The sequence below is a fragment of the Euprymna scolopes genome, chromosome 30 (genome assembly GCF_053919585.1).
Source record: "Euprymna scolopes isolate OS-2025 chromosome 30, ASM5391958v1, whole genome shotgun sequence".
Lineage (NCBI taxonomy): Eukaryota > Metazoa > Mollusca > Cephalopoda > Sepiida > Sepiolidae > Euprymna > Euprymna scolopes.
This window is the reverse complement of record NC_136511.1, coordinates 45,543,624-45,564,507: the sequence shown is the minus strand read 5'-3', so window position 1 is coordinate 45,564,507 and position 20,884 is coordinate 45,543,624. Positions and strand designations below refer to the sequence as shown.

The 20,884-nt window shown below is 33.1% G+C and overlaps 1 protein-coding gene and 1 long non-coding RNA gene across 7 annotated transcripts in view; both read left to right on the top strand.

The window, feature by feature from the left end:
- LOC145254784 (uncharacterized) overlaps positions 1-20,884 on the top strand; it is a 371,478-nt gene that overhangs the window by 285,241 nt on the left and 65,353 nt on the right. The window contains exon 1 of one of the 6 annotated variants that reach the window (XM_080113569.1): positions 4,598-6,254. The exons of the other annotated variants lie outside the window; for them this stretch is intronic. The gene's annotated coding sequence lies outside the window, so the exon portion shown is untranslated. Of the gene's footprint in view, positions 1-4,597; positions 6,255-20,884 lie in introns of those variants that run through there. 6 annotated transcript variants of the gene reach the window in all.
- On the top strand, positions 6,264-10,362 carry LOC145254785 (uncharacterized). The gene is made up of 2 exons (XR_013863803.1): positions 6,264-8,906; positions 8,937-10,362. It is a non-coding gene; the product is annotated as an uncharacterized LOC145254785 (long non-coding RNA).

Genomic DNA, 20,884 nt, shown 5'->3' with positions numbered 1-20,884 from the left:
GAAAAAGTTGTCAAAAAACAATATATAAAAAATAAATATTATCAAAGACAAGAGAAGTTATTTTTCTACCTAACTGTATACTTTTTTGGTGTTTTTATTTTGTGTAACATATTTATTCAACTCGAAAAACATATAGTGTTTTCCGATGTATTTGAAAATTACAAATGGCGCCGGACTCTGTTGAACACGGTAAGTTTGTGAAAATGAGTTACAACTAAAAATTATACAAAATGCTGTTAAAAACCCACCGAATATATGTCCACCTATGTCATGATAACATATTGAGCGAGTATCTAAGAGTATTTTGTATAGTTTTTTTAATTTTTAACTACTTTTCCCAAACTTACTGTTTTCAACAGAGTCTGGCGCCATTTGTAATTTTCAAATACATCGGAAAACACTGTTTTTCGAGTTGAATAAATATGTTACATAAAATAAAAACACCAAAAGATTATCCAGTTAGGTAGAAAAGTAACTTATCTTGCCTTTGATAACATTTATTTATTATATATTTGTTTTTTGACAACTTTTTTTCGAATCTATGTGTATAGTAATACCAACCCGCTATTTCAATTTATGGAAACATAAAATGTTTATATTTAAGAGCACATATTCATTTGTTTTTTTTTTTTTTTGCTATTTCAAATTTTAGAAACATTTTATGTTCATAATAGATATTAAAAAAAGTAGCACAAACATGTGTATATTTAAAAAAAAATGCGATCTAACTATAAGATTTTTTCAATTTTTTTCCTTAGTTTTATAATTTATTTTTTTATATTGATATCAACAAGATACAAGTGAATCAAACCGTTCGACAGGGATTGTAGTTATATCCTGAACCAGCTGGATAATTACATTTTACAAAATAATAAGACTATAAACATTTTTGTAGGGGGGTGTATAAACATCACATGAGACTAACCATGTTTGGAACACCCAGGTGACTAATGGAGGGTTAACAATCGCTCTCCTCCCTTTTTTTTTCTTTCACAATTTATTTTTTCACACATTTAAATTTTTCCCCGCCTTATTTTTTTTACTTATTTTAAAAAAAAAAGATGTGAATTTTTTAAAAAATTTTTTTATTTAAGACGTGAAAATTTTTTTAAAAAAGATTAACCATTTTTAAAAATTTTTTTACACCTCTTATTTTTTCACTTTTTTGTTATCCTTTTTTCTTTACCTTTCATTTTACACCGTTCTTTTTGCATTTTTTTCTGCTTTTTTACTTATGTTTTTTTTTTCACAATTTATTTTTTCACACCTTTAAATTGTTCACCGCCTTATTTTTTTTACTTATTTAAAAAAAAAAAAAGACGTGAATTTTTAAAAAAAATTTTATTTAAGACGTGAAAAAATTTTTTTAAAAGATTTATCATTTTTTAAAAAAATTTTACACGCCTTATTTTTTCACTTTTTTTGGGGGGGTCCTTTTTTCTTCACCTTTCATGTTACACCGTTCTTTTTACATTTTTTTTCTGCTTTTTACTTATGTTTTTTTTTTTTGTGAATCACTAAGAAAGGATTTAATCTGTATTCTGAACGATATTCATTTCTCACTTTTCTCATGTGATTAGCGGCATTAAATAACATCTAAGGGAAATCTTATACAATATAATAATTAATTGTTGGCATTAAATGCATGGCTTCAGTGTCGAAGGTTTTGAAACTCTTAAGAATTCAAGAAGTAAGATTTGCATTTTTGTGAAACCTAGAGCAGAGGTTTCCAAAGTTTACGAACAGAGGGCCATTATGTTAAATTTTTTTTTTTTTAGAGCTACGCAGGTCAAAATAATTAAAAAAAAAAATGACCTGGGTATGTTTTATACAATTTTGTTTTATTAGCTTTGATTTTATTGAAACTGTTTCTCCCAAACCTCATTCTTTTAATCCTTTTCTGAACAAAAAGAAAAACCACCACACTATTTTCATACATTTCCGTTTTTAAATATTTCCTGAGTATTTTTTGTTTTTCATAAGAGCTCCACAGGCTGGATTAAAAACTTTGACGGGTGGATCTGGTCCGAATGCACCTGAGGTCCCGCGACCGTCGACGCGCGTGCACCTGAGGTCCGGCGACCGTCGACGCAGATGTATCTGACATTCTATAATTCTATGATGCCTATCCATAAAAAATGGCCCCCATCCTCTTTTATGATACTGATCTAACAGCTGCACAATTTTAAAACATTCTTACCTCACTTCAATTTATACCCAAGTGACTTTTTTTTCTGTACATTTTTGTTTTTATCTCCTCAAATTGACAGCTGAGGATTTTATTTACATGATTCTAGCTTTGCAAACATTTACCTGCAACCCAATTTCTACATGTCTTGTGCTTTAAAATCCATATATCTTTTTGTTTTTTGTTTTTTTTAACTAATATTTCTGCTGATGGAGCATTTTTTTTTTTTTCGCAGTTGTTTTACAAGGCGTTGAGAACGAGTTTCATCTTCTAAGCTCTGTGTGCATGACTAAAATCAAACGATAAATATCTGGGGCATTTCTGATGCCCTGTGATGACAACGTAGGTGGATCTGAGGTCCTGTAATAAACTGTGGAAATTGATCCTCCTTTATTCATACTGAGCTAACAAGACGATGAGAACTAAATTCTGTTCATTACTAAAATCAAACAAGAAAAATGTAGGGTATTTCTTTTTATCATATAACTTGACGGACCCGGCGTTGCCCGGTATTAAACGTAACGTTAAATTCCTTAAAAAAAAATAAGTATAAAAAACGGAACGAAACAGACTTTCTTCATTACTTATAAGTAAAAAAAAAACGGAAAGAAACGGAGACAAGTGCATTCAAGTATTTTTTTCTAAGCAGTTCATTACTTTTAAGTAAAAAAAAAAAAAATACTCGAACTGAGATCGAAACCTAAAGACAGTGAGTCAAGTATGATAACAACGATTAAAGAAGTACGTTCTTTAAATAGTGTTTTCAACCCTACTTATTCTCAGTATAATGTGAACGGTTCGTGCATGCACAGTCGTGAAACAGTTGAAAAACAGATTAAAAAAAAATCCGGATCCCCCCTCCACACACACACATACACAAACCAATTTTTCAATTTTGACACTTTATCAGTCCTTTTTTAAAATATCTTTGGTTTTGTGCGACGAAACTACATGAAACTTTACAGGCATTTGTAAGATTATAATACTATTATTTTTTTTTTTTTTGCATGACGTGATCTGTAGGTTCAAACCCAGCACGTAAATTTCTTAATGTTTTTCTTTTTTTTTTTTTTTTTTAACTGGAAAGAAGTTTATATCAAATAATTTTACTACATGGAGGTATGTGAAGCTTCCTCCCGGATTATTTCACGGATTTCAATAACAATAAAAATATAAGAGTGTGAAATATTCGTTGATCATCATTCAATCCTGGGCAACGTCGGATCTCCCTGCTAGTACATACATACATATATATATATATATATATATATATATATATATATATATATATATATATATATATTTGAATCTGGTTCAAAATTGTTTAATAAATTATCAGGCTGACCAGCGTTAACCGGTTGTAGAATACACTTAAATAAATTTTAATTCCTGCAGATTTTGTATTTATTATTATAGAGTCAATTCTTTTAGAATTATTATATTGTACCCAATATATAGTAGTAGTTTCAAAAGATTTTTTTTAAATATCTGACTTGGTTGCCATCAACTAGAATCGAAACCGAAACATTTAGTGCTCCAACCTTAGTCATCTAAATCCTTATGCATCCAAAAACTTAAAAAAAAATAACACTGTTAAAAATATAAATGTATATTTGCATATGTGTAGAAATAACTCGTTTAGTTGACTTATGCCTGCCAAGTTACATTTTTTCCAATTTTGACCTCTTAGCAGCTATTTTTACCAACTAAAAACCAAATTGAATGTCTTCCACAGGTACCAATTCCCTATATATAAAGTTTCAAGTCTACAAACCAAAAATTGACAGAGTAACTTGGTAGACAGTTCCTCACACAAGCAGACGGACATACAGAAAAAAAATTACCTTGGATTTATTTTATGTAATGTACATTCTGTCGCACTTTTAAAAAAATCATTGAAATTTTTATATCTATATCATTAATTGCTAGATGAAAGATAATGTTTTTAAATTGCAACAAAATGTATATTACATAAAATAAATCCAAGGTAATTTTTTGATTCAATTTAAATTAAATTTTTATACCTTACTTTGTAAAATTTATAAAAGTTCACTTTGAAGATAAATAAATTTCAAATTGAATCTTGTACCTTTATTTTTAAAGGTTATAGTAAAAACATTGTTTAACAATTTTCATGCCTTGAATGAAATGCTTTTCTAACTTGTATCTTATCTTTTTAAGATTATATTTTAAAACTCCTCTCTATTTCAGTTTGTATTTCTCCTCACACCACAATTCATTTTTTGCAACTCCCTCTTTGTAATACAGGTCTGAATAATGAGAAAATCTGAATTTTTTTAACAAAACCTTTAAAATAACTTATTTAGATTAAATTTTTTAAAACTTCTTTCAGAATAGAAAATCTTTAAAATTTAATAAGGAACATATTTCATATAGGTTTCATTAACAAATATTCAGTATATAACGAAAAAAATAGAGATGAAAATTTCAAAAGGACTGTATAACTGGTTACGGTCAATAGTAGTCCTTGCCAGCGGAAGTCTTTGTTATTCTATTATTATTTTAAACATTTTGTGTCTTGCTCTTTCGCGCGAGGACTAATATATACACACTCACACATTCTCAAATGCACTTTTGATCTTGGATATTGACCTTAAACTATATCTGATGGTGAGGCCCCAACTTGCAAGCTTTGGGGAGTGTGAAGCCACCCTTTAATTGCCATTGCTCCAAGGTCCACCTTGACTCGGAGTGGTAGTACCTGTTAGGGTCCCAACTATGAGTTAAATAGAAACCAACTTGAAAAAAAAAAAACAAATATATTCTATTAAAAAGTTTTTCTTCAAAATCACTGGATTCGGCATTAAATAACCTGAAAAGTGTTGATGTGCCGTAAAACAAAAACAACCAACCAACCAATCAAATTCACTTGAGATGTTAGGTTGTGGCCAAAATCGCCTGTGCCTTCTTTCATCAGATCATTTCGTTTATCGATACCAATCAGAGACATTCTGATATAAAACCCATCTAAGAGCACTGCCAGGCAGATAAAGTACCTTCGTGTGAAATTTGATAAAAATCAATCCACCCGTTTTCAAGTCCATGGAGAACAAACTCTCTCTCTCTCTCTCTCTCTCTCTCTCTCTCTCTCTCTCTCTCTCTCTCTCTCTCACTCACACACACACACACACACACACACACACACACACACACACACACACACACACACACACACACACACACACACGGAAAGTTCCTTTTCTATAATAGTAGATTGATAGATGATTCAACATTTGACAAACTACGCTTATTTAAACGTAAAACTTCAGTTTTATACACATTAAAAAGGGATGTTAACAATATAAGTGTTTATCTAGCTCCATTGCCTTTTTCTTGTCAAGTTTTTTATTATTATAATCATTATAAGAGAGAAAAAAGAGAGGTAGTTAATAAAACATATACCGAATACTCACCAAACAGGTCACGGCTGGTCTTGTGTGTGTGTGTATATATATATATATACACACACACACACACGCACACACTAAAGGCAGTACTTACATACCTACAACTATAAACTGGTACAATATAAATACTTTACTAATAAATGTTTTAATTTTATTGCTCCTTTTTACCTACCTATCTATCTACAAGGATGTTTTAATTATGTGGAAATTCCAGTTATAGCAATAATACAGTTAAAACATTAAAAAAAAAAAAAAAAAGAACAAAACTAACAAACAAAAAACTAAAATCCATTTATATCACTGAAATTTATGGATGTCTGAAGGAGTGGGGCTGGAGCATTTGAGAGACCTGTTGATACGCTTCTAAATATCAACTTTTACTTAAAGCACTTCAATCTGCACACACGTCTGAAGGTGAGTGTGCAGAGGCATTGGAGCACCTCTACTCTGACGAGTGACTACAGTTGGAGGTCATCAGTTCGATTAGTATCCGTTATTGGATGCCACATGGCCATGAGTAGCACCCTTGTGGTGTTAAATAATGGCCCCACACCCATATTCAGTGAGTTTAATGCAGGGAAAATCCATCCCCTTCTCCATCAGTCTGGAAGGATTTCTGCTCCTTTTACAAAGAACAGGTACTGTACTTTTAATTATTTATTTATTAAAAAATATAGTTGGGGTTTTAAAAAAATAAGGCACAAGGCCCTCAAAAGTATTGGGAGTTGTGATGATGGGTGTTGTCTGCATTTGTATTGAGATGAAAAGAGTTGTGTTCTGTTAAGTTTTTAGAGTTATCTCCCTTGCTTTTTGTTGTGGATTATTGATTGGAAAACAAAGATGGAGGTTTTGATAAATGGCCGTCATGTCTATGATTAGAGTTGTAATGAAAAGTGGAAGAGGGGAGGTCATTGGTCAACTCTATCCTACTCTAGGTGCACTTTAACTTTAGCAGGCAAAGTTGCAGCATCGGCAGATATAGGGTTTGACTCCTAGGGTTAACTTAATTTCCTTCCAAAATTTTTGAAAATCAAACATTTGTAAATAGGCCTGGTCATGGCAGTCAGCTGTGCCATGAGAAAACCTGTAAAGCATTACTCTTTTAATCATCATGAATTACTCACTAGGAGTATTTACAAATGTCATTATTAAAAAAAAAAAAAAGCAAAGGTGATGTTACTTGGGATATGAGTAGTCTCCTCAGATTTCCAGCACTCTCCACTTTTAATAAACATTGCAAACCGCTTTGCATTATCGCAACAGCTGTTTACCATTAATTTCTCTCTTATAACAAATATTGTTTTTCTCTGTAAGTCAATTGACAATGAACTTTCCCAGGATTTCAGTAGTCTCTGCACTCTCCCAGCGGACCAAGTAGGATTTAAAGACCCCAGCAGATGGAGCAAATAAGAGGAATAGCTTTCTGCCTATTTATACCCTACTTAGTCACTCGCCTTTTCTTGGCCCTTCATGATTATTTTGTGTAGTACAAACAGAGATTAGTGCTCCAACATTTACTTTGTAGCATGGGGGGTGACAGATAAGACAGGAGAATACAGACAAAATACATAAATAAAACAAGAAAAACAAGTTTAAAAACAAGGTAACATAAAAACATTTAGGATTAGTTTTTTAAAAAATACTTAACGTTTTTGCCATAGTGTTCCGAAGGTGAGGGTTATGAGATCTGGAGCAATTTCAGTTCCCTTGGATTTCTGTAATGCATAATATTCTGTCTGTATATTTTTAGGGGTTCTATTTCTATTTCAACTCTCTCATAACTGGTAAGAGACTGGCTTCTGCACTCAATGATTTTCCTTAATCATGTTGACACACCGATTCCCATTAAATGATAAAAGTTGAGCAACATTGAGCCTGGTCAGTACTAAAATGGGTGACTATTTGGGAATGTTCCATGTGCTCTCTGCTTATCTTGGCATTGCTTCAAAGTTTCTTCTTGCCACTGGAATCAAGCAGTACTGACTCTTGGAAAGGTGTATCTGGAGATTGTGCTGAAACTCTTGCTTCACAATCACAAGAGCAGACAACCTTACAGGAGGTATCCATTGTCTTTTGAAAACTAATCAGAGGCCATAACATAGTTTTCACAGAAATCGTTATTGGCAATTGCGCACTGTTTATAACTTGATTTCTCACCACCAACGACCATTTGTCTTTTCTAAAATTTTCACTCTTCCAGTGGAGGTCTGTTTGGTGCTATTTCTCCTTGGTCTTTTCATCTTCCTTGACCCTTTATGGCCATTTTGTGTGGTGTCAGCCAAGGTTGGTGCTACCACATGAATGAGGGTCCCCTCACCCAATGATGGGTCGGTATCAGTTCATGGAATTTCGGGCAGTTTCAGTTCTTTTCGGTCCATATGTTTTTTTTTTTTTTTTTTTTTGTTTTTTTGCTTTGCTTTTGCTTTTTTTTTTTTGCTTTTTTTGCTTTTTTTCTTTTTGTTTGTTTCTTTCACTTTTTGTTTTTTCAATAAACGTTTGTTAGTCATGTGCATTGGTTTCCGCATTCAAAGATTTTTCACAATATTTGCCTGTTTTCATCATTGCCATGCGTCATACAATCTCAGTGTACATTGACTGATCTATATAAATCCGTAGCCATCAAAGACAGGTAAATCTGTCAGGTAATGGGTGGAAACTGTGATGGGGTATGAGGATTTTTCAGATGACTTGGGTGACAACAATTTCTAAACCTTTTATGTTTTTGTTTCATTTACTTGGATGGATATTTACAAGTTGACCTGCTGGCGCGAATGTTTTCTCAAGCCAGGATCTCAAAAAGAAATCTGGGAATTCATGAAAAAAAAAAAAATAGAAAAAAAAAAACTAATGTTTGTTTGACTTTGATAGAAAATGTAATTTTACCGTGTCAGTACACCACCTCCCATCTTACCTGCTTACCAGACTCAAATTTCGACATGCACCTACTCTTGTTAAGCGATCATTTGTTATGTGAAAGGTTTGTTCAAAGCCATCCCTAGAAAAGCAGACCCAGAAATCTAACATTTAATTTTTTCATTTTGGTTCCCTGATAAAAGGACGGTGGAAATTCACCCTCGTCCGTTCGTCTGTCCACACTTTGCAAAAAAAAAATAAAATTAATTAAAAAAAAAACTTTTTGAATATCAAATAGTTATCACCTTGTGGAGAATGTTGCATATTACAAGGTTGAGAGTCCATTTTTGTTTTCATTTGTGTCTTAGAATTATTTTCCAGGGAGTTTTATGCAGGTCATCTGGAAAAGACTCTGTGTGCTGATATAGTAACTGCCTGTGAAACAACAGAAGACCTATCGTGTTAAGTTGAAACACTTGAAGGGATGCTATGAGATGTAAAGTTCTGAGAGTGAATGTTGCTATTTACTTTCCTCCCCAAGGTCTGTTTTTTAATGTGGAGAAAATCCAGCTCTCCAAAATAGGCCACTCTGGATAGAAACAAAAATTTAAATTGCCTCAGTCTAGAAGGATTTCTCCTCCAATGATCGAGGACAGAAAAGGTGCAGTGTAGCATCAAAACAGATACTACACAGTGATCTTGTCCTGGAGATGTTATCAAGACCAACGTGTTGATCAGTGGTTGTTGTGTTGGATCCCCCTCACTCTCTGAATGAAGAAAGTTCCCTTGCTAGATTTGTGGAAACGGAGTCTAGTGCAATTCCATTATTTGCAGGACAAGGCCTGGGAGGATGAACTTCCTAGGTAAATCCCAGGTGGTGTACCTCAGTCCAACAGTACTGTGTAAGTTTCTGGCGCTGCATCTGTCAGGCTGATTGTCAAGAACGGATTCTTCACTGGTACTTTCTTTTTCCTCGAGTGACTTTTAGCCTTGACAAGTGATGACTCATTAGTAAAAAAAAAAAAAAGAAAGAAAAAGGAACTTTTGTTTCTGAATTTTTTTAGATAAGAATTGATAATATGAATTATTTGGACTACTGTTCTCATCTTAAGTGTCATATTTTCATAACATTTCAACTAATTGTAAACTCTGGCCAGTCCTGTCTGATTAAATGAGAGCATGGTACCCTCGTGGATTAAATAAAGGGTTCTGTTAGAAATTCTGTGCAGATTCCCCCAAGTTTAACGAGATACACCTGAAAAAGGTTGGAGGTTACATCATCCGAAACATTGTACGAATAAACGCTCAAGATGGGAAAAGCATTCAGAATCATCCAAATAATATAAACTAGATGCGAAAGACAAGGTAGATTGTTTCCAATAGTTTGGAGTGGCCCAGGAATGTATGGCTGGCATTAAGGCAGACAACATTAAGATGGAAGGCACAGAAGACGTATGCGGCGCTGTTAATTTTAATATTTCCAATGTCTCTTCATGAAGAAAATTTTTGTTTCTGAATTTTTGAGATGACAGAGCTCTATGGACAAATTTATCTTCAGTTGACCTTTGACAAGTAAATATTTTCGTTTACTAGCCAAATAGAAAAGTTACTAGCCAAACTCACATGATTTTTAGAATATGACATCTTCGTTCTGTGACGAGTATGTACATCATAAAGATTTTTCTGCATTTTTTTATTGTGTGTAATCCTAAATATACAACAAATTTTATGTTGATACTTGAAGGTATAAACATTCTAATTTCTCCAGATGTTTTTTTTTTAAAATAGCCTTCATAAAAACAGTGTATATTCTATTAAACTTTTATTGTTTAAATAATTTAACTTTGTTCGTTTTATTAAAAAAAAAAAAATTTAAAAAAAAAAAAGATATTTTTCTCTCCCTAGTGAGTTTTGGAAGATTGTCAGTGAAAGAAATACAATCGCCAAAAGATAAGCGTTTCATTATTTCTAGTCGCCACTTCGAAAAATCACTCGCAAATGCGACTGTTTCACTCGCAATGTAAAGCCCCAGATGAGGATTGATGATTTGGACTATTGCGACTACTGTTCTCATCTTGAGTGTTATTTGCACAATGTTTCAACTGGTGTAATGGATGAAAGTACTAGGTGAAATTCAGTGACACTCTTATAGAGGTTGAAGGTTCATTTCTCAGTGAATGCAATTTTAAGAATACAATTGTGAATTACTTAAGACTTCTACCCAATCCTGGCTGATGGGACAAGAGCATGTTACCTCCGTGGATTAAATAAAGGGTTACATTAGAAATTCTGTGCAGATTTTCGAATACGACTAAAAGATTCGTTAGTTCGACAAGATACATCTGAAGAAGGTCGGCAGTTGCCTCGGCTGAAACGTTGTACGAATGATACTGAAGATGAGAACAATAGTTCGAATAATACAAAAACAATCTTGTTTATACTTCACTTGCCAAGTTTATTGACCCCTTTTCTATTTTTGTGATCGCACTCAGGTTAAACATACAATAAAGGGCAAAAAATGTGACAGAAAAGGGGCAAATAGAAAAATAAGCGTCCCTTTTAATCCCTAAGAAAGCAAGCATTTAGTCAGTCGTTGCCCTAAAGATTAAGACTGGGTTTTTTTTTTGGGGGGGGGGGAGGGGGGGTTAAACATACGGAAACCGTTCTGGTTATTTTGTTGAAAGAATGACTACCCTCTATAAACAGTAAATCTTGAAAGAACCGACTTCAAATAATGGACCTCAATGGTGGCCTTGAGAATTGGCTTTTTTTTTTTCTTTTTTTTTTTTTTTTTGAGCCTGAAATCATAAATATTATTTTGATCGTAGATTTATTTTTATCAAGTCGAATGAGTGTTTTCTATTTGGATTTCAGGTGTCCATTTGTATTGGCATACCTGGGCTATAATAACATGACTTAGTCACCAACCTCCGAAAAGCATTCTCTTGCATTTAATCTTAAAAAAAAAAGGGTGGGGTGGGGTGGGGGGGCAACCATTTTAAAGGCTGCACCAATTATTATTTCATCTGTTTAGTTATGACTCTTTGATTCTCTCTCTCTCTCTCTCTCTCTCTCTCTCTCTCTCTCCCTCTCTCTCTCTCTCAACTAGTCCCTGTTCGCTTGCTTTTTTCTCCATGAGGGGAAAAATTAGTTACAAGTTTGACTGTTTGATTTCCCTGTTTCTTTCGAAGAGCATTAATTCTTTCTCTTCTGACCTTGAGTATGAGATGCGATGAGGAAACAAGTGATTGGTTACTTTTAATGCAAAGACAAGCAAGCATCTTTCCTTTCACCACCAATGCTCGGATCCTCTTTTTGCTTAATTGGAATTGATTGAAACTTGTTTTAATAAGCTTTTCAGACTGACTTACACTCCGGATTTGAAATGGGATACTTATATCAAAACTAAGGTAGCTGGAAAGATAGTTCCATCTTTCTACTACTCAAGACGGTATCTCATTACCTGTATGAGTCAAATACGCCTTGAGTTGGAGAACTGTTGCCATTTAAAGCACTCTATCATTCACAGTTAACAGAATCGATTTTCTTTCTTATTTTTTTCTGTTTTTCTTTTTTTTTTTATACTTACGTTCACGCCTAAAGGAGCTATATTTGAGAACAGAAGAGATGTTGCGAGTTTGTCTCTGATGTATCGTTATTTTCATCGAAAGTGTTCGACTGAGCTTCAGTGTATGGTCCCCCCTCGCCAAACTTTCACAAGAAACACTCGTTTAGCTGAAAACACTATCAATAATTCCCTCCACTCTTTATCTGTGCCTAAACCTAAACGTAGATTCCATGAACAAAGCTTCTTTCTTAGAACTGCACACCTGTGGAATTGTCTTCCGTTTTCCTGCTTTCCAGCTAACTACAATATGGTTGTGTTCAAGTCTAACGTAAATAAGTTCTTGATGAGCCGTTCCATATAAGTTAACAAATTTACCGAATTTTCATTACTAATGATTACTATATTGTCCAATTTCTACTGTACACTCTTTAATCCTCATCCTTGAGTGGCCTCTTGGCCTTGATAATGTGGTGATGCCTGTGTAAAAAAACATGCTTAGTAAAGATTAACAAAATGTTGGTTCACATTACATTTGAATTTCTACATACCAGTAGCCGGTAAAGCAGGTAGCAGGAAGGGAATTCCAAAGTCTTGCTGTTCGGGGGGAGAAACAATTAGAATAGAAAGCTTTCTGGCATTTGGGGACCTCAACAGTAAAGGGGTGAGATTTTGTTGCTTAGCAGGTTTGTCTGGGATATGTACGTCGAGCGGGCACAAGTGCAACGAGTTCATCACAGCACGTTCCACTCAAATAGGCACAGAGATGCAACATTGTGGCGATGGGACAGGGGTTGGAGCTTAGTTGACAAAGTTGGACCTATTAGATTTAAAACTTGAAAAGTTAGTACTCATCTGAACTTACATCTGTGGTTTCGCCTTTGTAAAATATTCAAAGAAAAAACTTGTCTAGCTACAACCACTGCAAATAATTTCTTTCTCTGTGTAACTAAAACTAAATGAAACTTCCAAGAGTAAAGTTTCTTTCCAAAAACACCCTGTGTGGAATGCAATACCATGAGGTTTCTTCCCAGCTGACTACAACATGGTTATTTTCAAGTCTAATGTTTACAAATTCTTGTTGAGCCTTAAAATTTGACCCAATTTCAAGCATCGTCATCAATCCTCAATGTGTTATTTCACCATGCATCTAGCAAGCTCGTTAATCTTTAACCTCGAGTGGCTTTTGGGCCTTAATAATCAGTGACTTGTTAATACATTAAAAAAAAAAAACACTTGCAAAAATTGATCAATTATAATTGCTTAAAAATTTTATGAATATAAATTTATTATTCAATTAATATTTTTCCTTGCCAACCAAAGGAAGACTCTATCGGGTACGTGTGCATAGTGTGAATTATACATAGAACTGAAACCTGGTCAGTGAGTCTTGAGGATATGTGTTGCATGGAGAGAGATGATATGAGAATGTCTAATGTGAGTTTTAAAGACTTAGATCTGATGAGCTCAGAGGAAGATTAAATCTGGAAACTATAGGGAGATGCATGCAGAACAGGAGACTTTGATGGTATGGTCAGGTTGGAAGAGTGAACGAGAGTTCATGGGTTAATAGATGTAGAACAGTTGAGGTAGCAGGTTCAGTTTACAGAGGAAAGCAAAAATGAAACTAATAAATGATAACGATGGATTTTAAAGAAAGAGGGATAAATAAAGACCTGGCCAGAGATAGGTTAGTTTGGAAGTCAACATTTTAAAAGCCGTCCAATGCATGCCAACATATAAAACAGAACGTGATTGATATTTTAATTATATTTAAAGTAGGAATTATATTTAATGTTTATAAGCATTTACGTATAAAAATGACTGAAAAAGGCATGAAACAGCCATTCCCTTCCATCCAAAACAAACGTGTTACTACAATACAACTCCCTTCTTCCCTCTCGATATTTATTTCATTTCCACCGCAAGGAATGTGACACTAGGATTGAAAGTCAGCACCCCAGAAGAAAAGCATTCTGGACTTGCAAAAAATGCCTGTGCAGCTCAATCAACATTCCATGGCAGAGGCGCCTTAGACGATTAACAATAAACCCAATTCTCAAAGAGAGAAGGCAAAGCCTAGGAAAGTGGACCTCCTAGAACTACACAGAATCAGCATTACACCGCAATCAATAAGGAACAGGTCATTAGAGGAATGGTTTTATTTCTTTTTCTATTTTGCAAGCAAGTCAAACCAGAGCCAGCAACATCTACACAAATCTTTATGGCCGTCGATTAGCAATGGTGTTTCTATCTCCTCGCTTCATATTTCCTGCTTCTTCCTGTTTATTTAAACTGAATAAACATTTTTTTCCGTTTTTGACCTCCCGTTCTTTCCCTTCCTTTTCTTGTTTCCATTGACGAACATGAGACGTCTTCAATATTTTTAAAAGATCTACATGCGAGATGTAAGATTTATTTGCAACGATTAACGCTTACATTAAAAACAATAAAACGTCAAATCCCTTGGCATTTTTCTCGGCGATATGAGGTTACCAGATCAGGCTGTCTGATGATACTGGCTCCCTGCCCTAAAATGCACCAAACATTGATCTTTTTTTTTTCCTTTCCCATTGCAAAGCTTAATCATGTTTCGCAAAGTCAAAAAACAAATACATTTTTCTCTACAAAACAAGCAAACCAAACACCATGAATAAATATTTGAAGATATAAAGAACTTGAAGCATGAAAACTTTTTCTCAAAATTACGAGATTCGACATTAAAATAACTTGAAAAGGGTTGATATGCTGTAAAAAAAAAAAAATCAAACCAAATTTGGAGAATGGGCAGTTAATGGCCAGTTTTACTACTGATGTGCGACAAATTAAGGCACAACAAATGTGCGACAACTGCTCCTTCTGTTTGTTTGTATTTTTGGGGTGTTTTTGCGCTAAAATCTTTGTAAAATACAGCTTTTTTATTTTTTCAAATTTGAGGATAATGTTTTAAAAAAATATATACGAATCGGACATAAAAAATAAAAGATTTGTTTACTTTTTTTAATTGTAAATTTTTTTTAGTCGGTGTATTTTTTCTTAATAGTAAATGTTTGTGTGTGTATATATATATATATATATATATATATATATATATATATATATATATATATATATATATATATATATATATATATATATACACAAATTATTTAATTCCTTCAAATTTCACCTTGTCGGTCAGGGGGCGGGTAACAAAGATTTTTAGCCAAAAAAAAGGAATAAACAGCACGCCAGTCGGTATAAATTACAAATTGGTTGCTTCTTGGTCTTGACATAAAAATCCCAGGTTGTATCACACGAATAGAAAACCAGCAGGAGCATTTGTCATATATTTGGCGTGCATAATTCGTAAAACCCGTAAATGGCTTCAATTTTTACGTGTTGAGGCATGAATAGTTTTCGTGTGCCCCTTTTTATGCTGCCATGTCGACATTGTTTTTTTTTTTGTTTTTTTTTTATAAATATCTTTGTAACTTTTTTCTAATTAAAAGAAAGAAAATTGTTGACGAGATTATCCTCATCGAATCGTTCGTTTTCAATTATCTTCCAATGCCTTTCAACTTTGTCATGTGCGCCAGGGTCAAATCTTTGCCTCACAATTAATCTGATGTCGGCATTTTTTCTTTTTTTTTTTATCGTTTCCAACCTTTATCACTCTTCTCACTTTGATAATGATGAGGCATTTGTTTGCAACATCTGAGTTTTAAAAAAATTGACATTGGATTATAGATTTTTTTTTTTTTAACAAGGTGGTCACCACTTATCAAGGCCCAGAAGCCACTCGGGAATAAGGGTTATTACGTGTACAGTATGTTAGTGTTGAGATTTGATAAAGTGTCTTACTTAAGAGGAGTGGTTCATCAGGAATATATTTATGTTGGACTTGAAGACATCCAGGTTGTAGTCAGGTGGGAAACAGGCAAACGGAACAGAGTTCCACAGGTGTGCACTTCTAAGAAAGCTTTGTTCATGGAATCTACGTTTTGGTTTTGGCACAGATAAAGAGTGGGGAAAATTTTTGACAGTGGTTTCGGCTAGACGGGTGTTTTTTTTGTGAAAGATTGGCGAGGGGGGTGCAGTGATTGGAGCTCAGACGAGCACTTGCCATGGAAGTAACGATAAAACAAAGACAGGCTGGCAACGTCTCTCCTGTGGAAGAGAGGTTGCAGGGAAGAGAAAAGGGCACCCCCCCCCACTAAGCCACGAAGTCTATTTTGTACTCTGTCAAGGATAAAGCTGAGTGATGCTCAAAGGAATCATATAAAAGGTGAACGTTGGTTAGTGTTTTTTTTTTTTTTTCTTTTATCGGCCATTATCTTAGATTTCATGTGGATTTTACCTTTAACTCCATTATAAAATAACATTCGTCCTGACTTTAATATTTTCTTCATATTTACAGTTTTTCTTTACCCCCTCTCTTTCTCTGCACTCCTCTCTTTCTCTGCACTCCTCTCTTTCTCTATTTTCCCTCTCTTTCTCTATTTTCCCTCTCTTTCTCTATTTTCCCTCTCTTTCTCTATCTCCCCTCTCTTTCTCTATCTCCCCTCTCTTTCTCTATTTTCCCTCTCTTTCTCTATCTCTCCTCTTTCTCTATGCCCTTCTGTCATTCCCCCTCAGTACCCCCTCTCTCTTTCTATCTTCCCCTCTCCCTCTCTTTCTATCCCCCTCTCTCTCTCTCTCTCTTTCTATTCCCCCTCTCTCTTTCTATTCCTCTCTCTCTCCCCGCCCTGCCTCTCCCTTCTCCTCTCGATGTATCTGAATAAGTGATAATTATTGTCTCTTATGTTTACAACAAAATTATGAAGGAAATGTTTATTTTAAATTAACGTTTCAAATGTTTCAAGTAACGAACTTGGTGAAAAATATAGATCTCCAACCGTATCTGTACATATACAAAATTGCAAAAATAACGTTTAACTTTTAAATGTGCGCATGCATACAAGAGCACTATAAAAGACTTATACCTGCCAAGTTCCGATTTTTTTAAAAATAATTTGGACCCCTAAACACCTATTAATCAAATCGAATTTTTTTCAACATGTTCAAATCCCCTACATATCAAGTTTCAAGTCCAACAATTAACAGAGGAGTTTGGTAGAGACTGTTCCTCAGACAGACAAAGTTATATATATATATACACACACACATGCACACACATCACAAGTAATGCATGTGAATACAACATGAAATAACTTTTCATATTTTGATTTATATATCTACTAGCATGGGTGACCGGCGTTGCCCAGATTTTTGGAAAAATTGTCTTTTAGGTCTAAACATTTGAAATTTTACATAAAGTGTATTCAAACAATGAGCAAGCTTTTTATTCGATTGGTGGCCGAAAATTTGGCTGCCAAGGGGTCAAAGTTCAAAAGATTTGAGGTTTGCGGTCTCTAGCAAACTATTCAGCCAATTTTGGGTCTAAACATCTAAAGTTTTAAATAAGGGATATTTAAACATGCAGTAAGCTTTTTAATCTGTTTTTGGGCGAAAATTTGACTGCCAATAGTTCAAAGTTGAAAAAGTTGACCTTTGCAGACTATATCAAACTCCTCTGTCAATTTTGGGTCTAAACACTTGAAATTTTAGATGTAGGTTACCTGGACATGAGTCAAACTTTTTTATATATATATATATATATATATATATATATATATATACACACATATGCATATGCACACAAAGTTATAAATAGGACCCAAGCATTCTGCGCTGAACTGTGTGTGTATATATATATATATATATATATATATATATATATATATATATAAGGTGGTTTATTCCAAGTATTAATTTTTAGCATTTATAATTTAAATCATAATTTCGAGCAGATGACCCTGGTGTAATCTAAAGATCTAATTTTCACAAACTCTGCGCATTAAATTATGCTCTATTTCGGCAATAACGCGTCAAATGTTGTATTTCAAATGGTCTATTGTGTTTGGTTTATCAGTATAGACATGGGACTTTACATATTTCCAAATTAAATAATCCTATGATGTTAAATTGTATGAACAAAGGGGTAAGTTGACAGGTGCGCATTTCGTGAAATTATTTGTTTATGAAATGTTTCTCTTAGTAAATTGATTGTATCTCAGCATGTGGCTATGATGAATTGCCAAACCAAGCTGAACTATAACCGATAGTTTCCAAATCTACAATTAAAGAAAATAGTGCCAATTTAAAGTTCATCACCTTATATATATATATATATATATATATATATATATATATATATATATATATATATATATATATATATATATATATATATAATTAAATGAAATAGACGTATTCTGTATTTGATCCTTTCCAATTTCTGAATATGAGTTTTTACTGCTGGCAGAAACTGGCTGATGTAATCGGCATATCTGTCGTACGTCCGAGTACTTTCTGGTTCTTCTGGATTTATCGTTAGTGATAGATTAATCTAACTTGCTTTGAACAAGTTAAATATTTTTGTTTCAATAGACAAAAGACATTTATTTTGTAATTTATTTGATTTCATTCATTATTTTACTCGCCTCCCCACGAGGGCAGAGTTAGACACAATGTTGGTTTTTAATGTGGGGGGAAATCAGCTCCCCCAAAAGGGGCACTCTGGTTAGTAACAAAAATAAAAAATGTATCAGTCATGAAGGTTTTCTCCTCCATTAACTGAAACCAAAAAATTAAGTGCAGCATCAGAACAGGTACTACACTTTGATCTTGGCCGTTTATTTTATCTAATGAAATATGCTTAAGAGAAAATGTTACCTATATATATATATATATATATATATATATATATATATATATATATATATATAATGTGTATAATTTGCGTGTGTATATCTATGTATATATAATGTTTGTGTGTATATATATATATATATATATATATATAATGTGTATAATTTGCGTGTGTATATATATGTATATATAATGTTTGTGTGTGTATATATATATATATATATATATGTATATATAATGTTTGTGTGTGTATATATATATATATGTATATATGTTTGTTTGTGTGTGTGTATATATATGTATATATGTTTGCGTGTATATGTATATATGTTTGCGTGTATATATATATAAATGCATATATGTTTGTGTGTGTATATATATATATATAATGTATATATGTTTGCATGTATATATATGTTTGTGTGTGTATATATATGTATATATGTTTGCGTGTGTATATATATGTATATATGTTTGCGTGTATATATATATATATATATATATATATATATGCATATATGTTTGCGTATGTATATATGTTTTCGTGTATATATATATATATATATATGCATATATGTTTGCGTGTGTATATATGTATATATGTTTATATATATATATGTATAATGTTTGCATATGTGTGTGTGTATATATATATATGTATAATGTTTGCATATGTGTGTATATATATATATATATATATATATATGTTTGCATGTGTATGTATGTATGTATATATACATCATACACAGCCGTCACATCCCTATTATGTTACCTAGCATCTTCTCTCCTCTTTTGATGAGAAGCATTAGGCTTCGAAATATGGTATTGAATAAATGAATATTTCTCTCTCTCTCTCTCTCTCTCTATATATATATATATATATATATATATATATATATATATATATATTACGATCTGGTTTTATATTATTTTCTTTATTGATTTCTACATAAGCTCCAAAACAATTTGTTGAGCTTTGCATTATCCTTATAATTCTCCTCTTAAAAAATTGATCTTATTCTCTTCCTTTAACTTTCTCATTTATATATATATCTACAATCATATAAATGCAACTTTGTTCATGTGTGTGTGTGTACATGAGTTCGTTCCTTATAGACTCCGAAATGGCTGAACAGCTTTTCTTTAAAATTTACAGAACTTTAGTGTGGAGGCATGTGAAGCTTCTTCCCGGGCGATTTCAATCCCAGGCAACGTCGGGTCTCCCTGCTAGCATGTATATATATATATATATATATATATATATATATATATATATATATATATACAGTGATGATCATATTTATTGGCACGGTAAAAAAAAGTTAAATTTTGTCTAATAAATTCTAAAAAAGGGATTAAATTAAAGAAAATAACAAAGTATATTATGTATTTTTAACTGGCCTTTCCGATGCAGCAATCGGATTTTAGAAAAAATAAATAACAAAGGAACAACAAACATAATTGCAAAAAACCCTTGTTCAAAATTATTGGCACGATTTATTTAATAATCAATTGTATAGCCTTTGGCCTTGATTACCTTCCTCAGTCGCTTTTCATAGTTTACAACCAAGTTGTTGCACTCTTCAGTAGTAATTTTAGCCCACTCTTCCTGACAATAATCCTCCAATTGAATAAGATTCTTAGGCTTCCTTTGCATTACCCTCAATTTTAATGTTCTCCATAAATTTTCAATTGGATTAAGGTCTGGGCTTTGTGATGGCCACTCCAAAACATTAATATGATTGTCCTCAAGCCATTTCTTAGTCAGTTTAGCCGAATGCTTTGGGTCATTATCTTGCATGAACCACCAACGACGACCAAGTGAGAGCTCTTTAGCAGAGTCTTTCAGGTTTTCATCCAATATTTTAACATAATCTTCCTTTTTTATGCTACCTGTGACCTTAACAAGTCGCCCTGGTCCAGAGGCAGCAAAGGATCCCCAAAACATCAAACTGCCTCCACCGTGCTTCACTGTGGGTATGGTGTTCTTAGGCAGGAAAGCTTCGCCAGATTTTCTGTAAATATAAGACACTTTATTATGGCCAAATAACTCTATTTTCGTTTCGTCAGTCCATAGAACACGTTTCCAGAATGCAACATCTTTATCAATATGACGTT